This window comes from Natrix helvetica (genome assembly GCF_964273705.1).
Source record: "Natrix helvetica genome assembly, chromosome: 2".
Classification (NCBI taxonomy): domain Eukaryota; kingdom Metazoa; phylum Chordata; class Lepidosauria; order Squamata; family Natricidae; genus Natrix; species Natrix helvetica.
This window is the reverse complement of record NC_138552.1, coordinates 67,165,867-67,172,773: the sequence shown is the minus strand read 5'-3', so window position 1 is coordinate 67,172,773 and position 6,907 is coordinate 67,165,867.

Here is a 6,907-nt window from a genome sequence, read left to right as displayed (position 1 = left end):
GATAGTCCAGAAGGGGAATAGAGAATTTGAAAATCTTACGATAAAGATGGAATTTGAAAGAATGTCTTTTTTTCTTAGATTTCAAAACTTACCGGAGACAGAAAATGAAGATCTCAAAGAGATTATGACCACAATTTTAGCAGAATACATTAAAAGAGATAAACAACAGCTATAGTGGGACATTGATTTGATTTATAGGATCAATTCAGCATATGCTAGAACACACAATGTTCCAAGGGAAATACATGTTAAATTTCTTAGAAAGACTACAAGAGATGAGGTCTTAGGAGCTCAAAGGGTGGGAACATTAAAATATAAAGATAAAGAAATAACCATTCTTAAACAAATTCCGAAGAAAGTAAGAGACAAGAGGAAGAAATATTCCTCTTTATCAAAGAAATTATATAGTAAAGGAGTTTGATTTAGATGGTTATTGCCAGAAGGAATGTTGATTTTCTGGGAGGGCAGTAGAATTAGAATTAACACAGTTGAAGGGGCAGAGGCCTTCATTAAAAAACACAGTCCCTAAGTTACAGTTGCTAAGTTTGAGAAATACTGTTCTAAATTGCTTTTTATGTTACTGGAGATGTGACAATCCTGAAAATTCTAGCTTTGCAACTGAAGAAAGTTAGCACCCACTCTCTTAGAAGAATTAAATATTTGATGAAATATTAGAAAGACAGAATATTATATTTTCCCTAAAGGAGAAACAGAAACACAAGACAGAAACTCAGATCCCCAGCTCTCTGCCCCAAGTAGAAACTAAGGGGCTAACTTTTAGAAATGCAGATTTGGTAATTCAAGACAGGATTAAAACCCCAAGGAAGCCTAGGATTAATTACATTTGTTAAACAAGATTTTGGGGGGAAAAAACCAAGTCATTGCTGACCTTCCCGAGCCAAACTAATTAAAAGCAAATAACAGAATACACAAAACAAGCCTCTAATTTACAAAATGCTGTAGAATGAATTGTATAAAAATCCATGTGCTCATCAAACCATGTGGTCAGCTACCCAGAATCACACGTGCTTGGTGGTTCTGGTTCACCATTAAATAATGATCTTTCCAATCAGCTTCCATGTTTCCAGTGTCTTTCTCCCCACTTGGAACTGAACCCAGACAGACATTTTTTTCCAGAACGAAGGGAGGGAGGAAGGAAGGGAGGAAGAGAAGGAGATCTTTTTAATTTAAAAGGCAAAAAATCCTGAACTAGTCCAAATGCAGAAAATAGGAATAGTTTCAGTCTGAATGTTAGTGAGAATCTTTTGTATCTGCCACATTTTCCATTTTAACAGCAGCTTGCTTTTCTTGTCAGCAGGAAAAATTTCTTGACTCTAATGCTTTGACTTAAGAAGACCAGAATGAAAGACAAACAAACTGTGGGGAAGTGGTCTTAATCACTCAATCAGCATGAAAAAATAGAGATCACTTTCCAACCTATTGCGAGCAGGGGGGAAATGGCAGTTTATATGGGAGAAAAATGAAGTGGGAATGCTACAATAGAAAACAAAAAGAGATTCTCAGGAAGTCATGTTTACAACATTTTTGCTACGTATAGCCATATTCTTGAATGATAAAAATGTGACCCTTTGTAGCAAATATAAAATTTAGAAATGGGCTTTCATAATGGAGGAAATATTAAATGCTGTTTTGTCAAAGCTGATAGTAGCTGGAGAGAATTCGCTCTTCATGGTGTATACGACTATGAAAAAATGGCAAAGTATTTTCAATTGTTCAGAAAGAAGTTCTTTGTATGAGCTTTATGTGTTCCAAAGCATTTCTTCTTTATAATTTCTTTCTTCTGCATAAATAGACGGATAGAATCAAGATCACGTGAAGTGTTAATACCACTTTGTAATGCCTTGGTAAGGCCACACTTGGAATACTGCATTCAGTTCTGGTCGCCACGATGTAAAAAAGATGTGGAGACTCTAGAAAGAGTGCAGAGAAGAGCAACAAACATGATTAGGGGACTGGAGACTAAAACATATAAAGAACGGTTGCAGGAACTGGGTATGTTTAGCTTAAGAGAAAGAAGGACTAGGGGAGACATGATAGCATTGTTCCAATATCTCAGGGGTTGCCACAAAGAAGAGGGAGTCAAACTATTCTCCAAGGCACCTGAGGGTAGAACAAGAAGCAACGGGTGGAAACTAATCAAGGAGAGAAGCAACTTAGAACTGAGGAGAAATTTCCTGACAGTTAGAACAATTAATCAGTGGAACAGCTTGCCTCCAGAAGTTGTGAATGCCTTAACACTGGAAGTCTTAAAGAAGATGTTGGATAGCCATTTGTCTGAAACGGTATAGGGTTTCCTGCCTAGGCAGGGGGTTGGACTAGAAGACCTCCAAAGTTCCTTTCAACTCTACTATTGTATTGTATTATTATTATTTATGTTTATATTGCTGTAAAAACATTTGCACAAGACAGAGCTATTTCAGCTTTCAAGAGAATAAGCAAGACAGAAAAAAGCACATGGAAAAATTTGCTCACAAGGATGGCATTTATTCTCCAGAAGTGGGCAACATATAACCCCCAGATCAGCAGCACACGAAGCTAAATTCCTATTTTCTGTGATCCTCTGAGCCCCTTCCACTGTTATCATTCCGAGGTTGTATAGGAAGAAATATCCATCTGGGCTCAGTTCTAAGTGGGGAGAAAGACACTGGAAACATGGAGGCTGTTTGGAAAGCTGGTTTAATGGAGCAGAACCATGAAGCATGTGGTCCTGGTGCAGCTGGACACATGGAGTGGAGAGTGAGTGTTATTTATACCCTCTCTTGGGCCTTGCCCTAGAGCTTCCTGTTCCTGTGCAAGAAATGTATCCTATTGGTTGTTGTAGGGGTCGTGTGCAAATCCTAGGAGTTTGTCTGAGATAAGCTTGGTTGATGTAATGAAGAGGCTTGTGTTCTGAAAAGGTGTTGGGCAATTCCTATTATGGCTTTAATGGCTTTGTCCTGATTTGGATCTTGAGTGAGGGCTAATCCTATCACCCTGGAGCTGAAGGCCTTTTGTTTTGTAGATAGCATGGTCCAGTGTTTCTGGAGCTATTAACATAGGTGGGTGCTGCTTTCCAAGAGCATGTTTCTCCTTTTCTCATCCAGGGAGGTATAATATTCTGTCTTTTTGGTATTTCCTAAAATATTTCATTATTCTTGGAGAGGGGTGGGTGCTTCCAAAATTAAACAGCAAAAAACCACCCTCTTGGCAACAATAGCAAAAGACAATGTTAAGAGGATCATGCACACCAAACGATTGCCTACTCCGTACTAAGTTATAAGGCATTTGGCTTGGTTTGGGTTTAATACTTTGGGTGACCCCAGCCATTGTGCATAGTTCACCGTGTTCTGTGAAATCCAGCCAATTGTAGCTTACCATTAAAGGATCATTAAACAAGCAATGACTTATTACAATGAACGAACCCAATTTAAGATGCATTCTTCAGACTTTTCATAAGTGTTTGGAGAACTGTTTATTTGGATCTCACAATAAATTGCACACAAGAGATCTCATGTTACTAAAGATTTATACTGGGCCATGTAGAAATTTAGTTGTTCCATGAAGGCCAGTACATTTTAGGAAGTTGGGCTGGGCCTAGAAACTCCCAGGTTTAACAATCAGCTTGATCAGAGTTCACTGGTTCACTTTCAACTAATCAATTGCGCTCAATTTTACCTACATTCAAAGTTTTTATGCTGGAGACAAAGCAGGCAAAGGATGAGTATGTAATTGTCTTTTGGTTCCTGGAAGTTGTTTCTTCAAACATACATATATTGTAGGATAGAGTAGAAAGAACATTTATAATAATAATAAACTTTAATTTATAAACCGCACCCTTTCCTAAACAGGACTCGGGGCGGTGTACAGTCATATTAAAACAGTAAGAATACAAAATATAGATATGCTTAAATATACAAATAGGTAAACGGAGGAGGTAGGAAATGCACTGTACAATATTTAAATTAAAATACAAATAAACATTAAAATTACCCTTAAAAACTACCCAATAAGATGTTTGCCAGGAGGTTAAAAATGGGACTATAAATCAGTTAAGCCAGCTAATTGGAACAGGTGGGTCTTAAGCTTCTGTCGGAAGGAGCGGAAGTCGGTAGTAGTTCTAATATCGGGGGGGAAGGTCATTCCAGAGGGTTGGGCCCATCACAGAGAAGGCTCTGCTCCTGGGCGCCGCCCGTTGACACTGCTTAATGGACAGCACCCGGAGGAGTCCCTCCCTGTGAGAGCGGATTGGTCGCAGGGATGTGTGAGGTGAGATGCGATCCCGCAGGTAACTAGGTCCCGTGCCATGGAGCGCTTTGAAGATAGTAACCAACACCTTGAAATGCACCCAAAAAACCACAGGCAGCCAGTGCAGCTCGCGCAGGAGTGGTGTTATATGGGAGTATCTTGTCCTCCCCATGATGGCCCGCGCGGCCGCATTCTGAACTAGCTGTAGTCTTCGGGTGCATCTCAAGGGGAGCCCCATGTAGAGAGCGTTGCAGTAGTCCAGGCGGGACGTCACCAGCGCATGAGTGACTGTGCGTAAGGCGTCCCGATCCAATAGGGGGCGGAATTGGCGCACCAGGCGAACCTGGTGGAATGCCCCCCTTGCCACGGCTGCCACATGGTCATCCATCGACAGCCGGGCATCAAGGAGGACGCCCAAATTGCGTGCCCGTTCCACAGGGGGCAGTTGTTCGCCCCCTATGGCCAGCGATGGAATCCACTGGTTGAACCGGGGCGCCGGTAGCCACAGCCACTCAGTCTTGGAGGGGTTGAGTCTGAGTCTGTTGTCCCCCATCCAGACCCGAACAGCTTCCAAGCACCGGGACATCATTTCGACGGCCTCGTTGGGGTGGTTTGGGGTGGAAATGTACAGCTGTGTGTCATCAGCGTACAGATGGTATCCAACCCCAAAACCACGGATGATCTCACCCAGCGGCTTCATGTATGTGTTGAACAGGAGGGGCGAGAGGACCGACCCCTGTGGCACCCCGCAAGTGAGTGGCCTCAGGGTCGACCTCTGCTCCCCTGCCAACACACATTGCGTCCGGTCGGAGAGGTAGGAGCAGAACCACCACAAAACGGTGCCCCCTACTCCCATCCCCTCCAGCCGGCACAATAGGATACCATGGTCGATGGTATTGAAGGCCGCTGATAGGTCTAATAGGACCAGGATAGAGGAACAACCCCTATCTCTGGCCCTCCAGAGATCATCCACCAACGCGACCAAGGCCGTCTCCGTGCTGTGACCGGGCCGGAAGCCGGACTGGCGCGGGTCTAGATAATCGGTTTCCTCCAGGTGACGTGGGAACTGTTGTGCCACCACACTCTCTACAACCTTCGCTAAAAAGGGAAGGTTGAAGACGGGACGATAATTAGCTAGCTCCACCGGGTCCAGGGAAGGCCTCTTGAGTAGGGGCCTCACCACCGCCTCTTTCAAGGCGGCCGGCAAGGACCCCTCCTCCAATGAAGCGTTCACAAGACCCAGGAGCCAGCCTCGTGTAACCTCCCAGGATGCCAGTACAAGCCAGGAGGGACACGGGTCCAATAAACATGTAATGGCTCGCAGTCACCCACGTAACCTGTCCAAATCCTCGGGGGCAACAGAGTCAAACTCCTCCCAGCGTGGTGCCTCAAGACTTGCTTCCGACGTCTCCCCTGGTCCACTGAAGGGGGCCCATCCACTCCGGATCTGAGCGATTTTGTCCTGCAGATATTCCCCAAACTTCTCTGCTCTACCCTGCAAAGGGGCTTCCCGCGGCCTCTGTGATAGGAGGGAGCGGGTCACCCGAAACAGGGCAGCAGGGCGGTTATCTGCGGACGCAATAAGAGCGGCACAATGTCTACGTTTGGCCGCTCTCAGTGCCACAAGGTAGGTCCGTAAATAGGATCTTACCTGTGTTCGGTCAGATTCGGAGCGTGATGACCTCCACCTGCTTTCTAGGTGTCTCTTGTGGCGTTTCATCACCCTCAGCTCCTCGGTAAACCAAGGAGCCAGGGTGGTTCGTTGCCGCAGGAGAGGCCGCAAAGGCGCTACCCGGTCTAAGGCCCCAGCAGCCGCCCTATTCCAAGCGGCCACTAGGTCCTCCGTCCGGGAGCGGGTCAGGGCTACAGGAAGTGGCCCAAGCTCCGTCTGGAACCTATCCGGTTCCATCAGTCGCCTGGGGCGGAACCATCTGGGACAGTCTGGTTCCGCCTCCCCGCGGTGGGGTGTAGTGCCGGGGAAGTCGAGCCGGAGAGATGAGTGATCTGACCATGACAGGGGGTAATAACCAAATCCCCTATTCCCAGATCACTCGTCCACTGTCCAGAGACAAAAACAAGGTCCAGTGTGTGCCCACCTTCGTGTGTGGGACCCTGAATTAACTGAGTCAGGTCCATGGCTGTCATGGAAGCCATGAACTCCCGAGCTACCTCGGATGCTTCGCCCGTCGACGGCAGGTTGAAGTCCCCCATAACCACAAGTTTGGGGGTATCAACCGCTGTCTCCGCGATCAGCTCGAGGAGCTCAGGCAGGCCCGCTGATGCATAGCGAGGAGCCAAGTATACAATCAGCAAGCCCAACTGCCTCCCCGGGCCCCATTTCACACCAAGGGACTCACAACCGGATATCTGTGGCACAGTGAACTCCCGCGGTTCCAGACTCTCCCGTATAATTACCGCCACCCCACCACCCTTACCCAGGGCCCGCGGCTGATGGAATGCACGGTAGCCTGGTGGGCACATCTCCACGAGGGGTAAACCACCCTCGTGGCCCAACCAGGTCTCTGTTATCCTTGCAAGGTCCGGCTCCCCCTCTGAGATCAACTCATTGATGAGGGGGGCCTTGTTAACAGCGGACCTTGCATTGCAGAGCATCAGCTTCAGGCCCTGGCTCTGTAGGTCCTGGCCACCTAGGCTGCGGGGG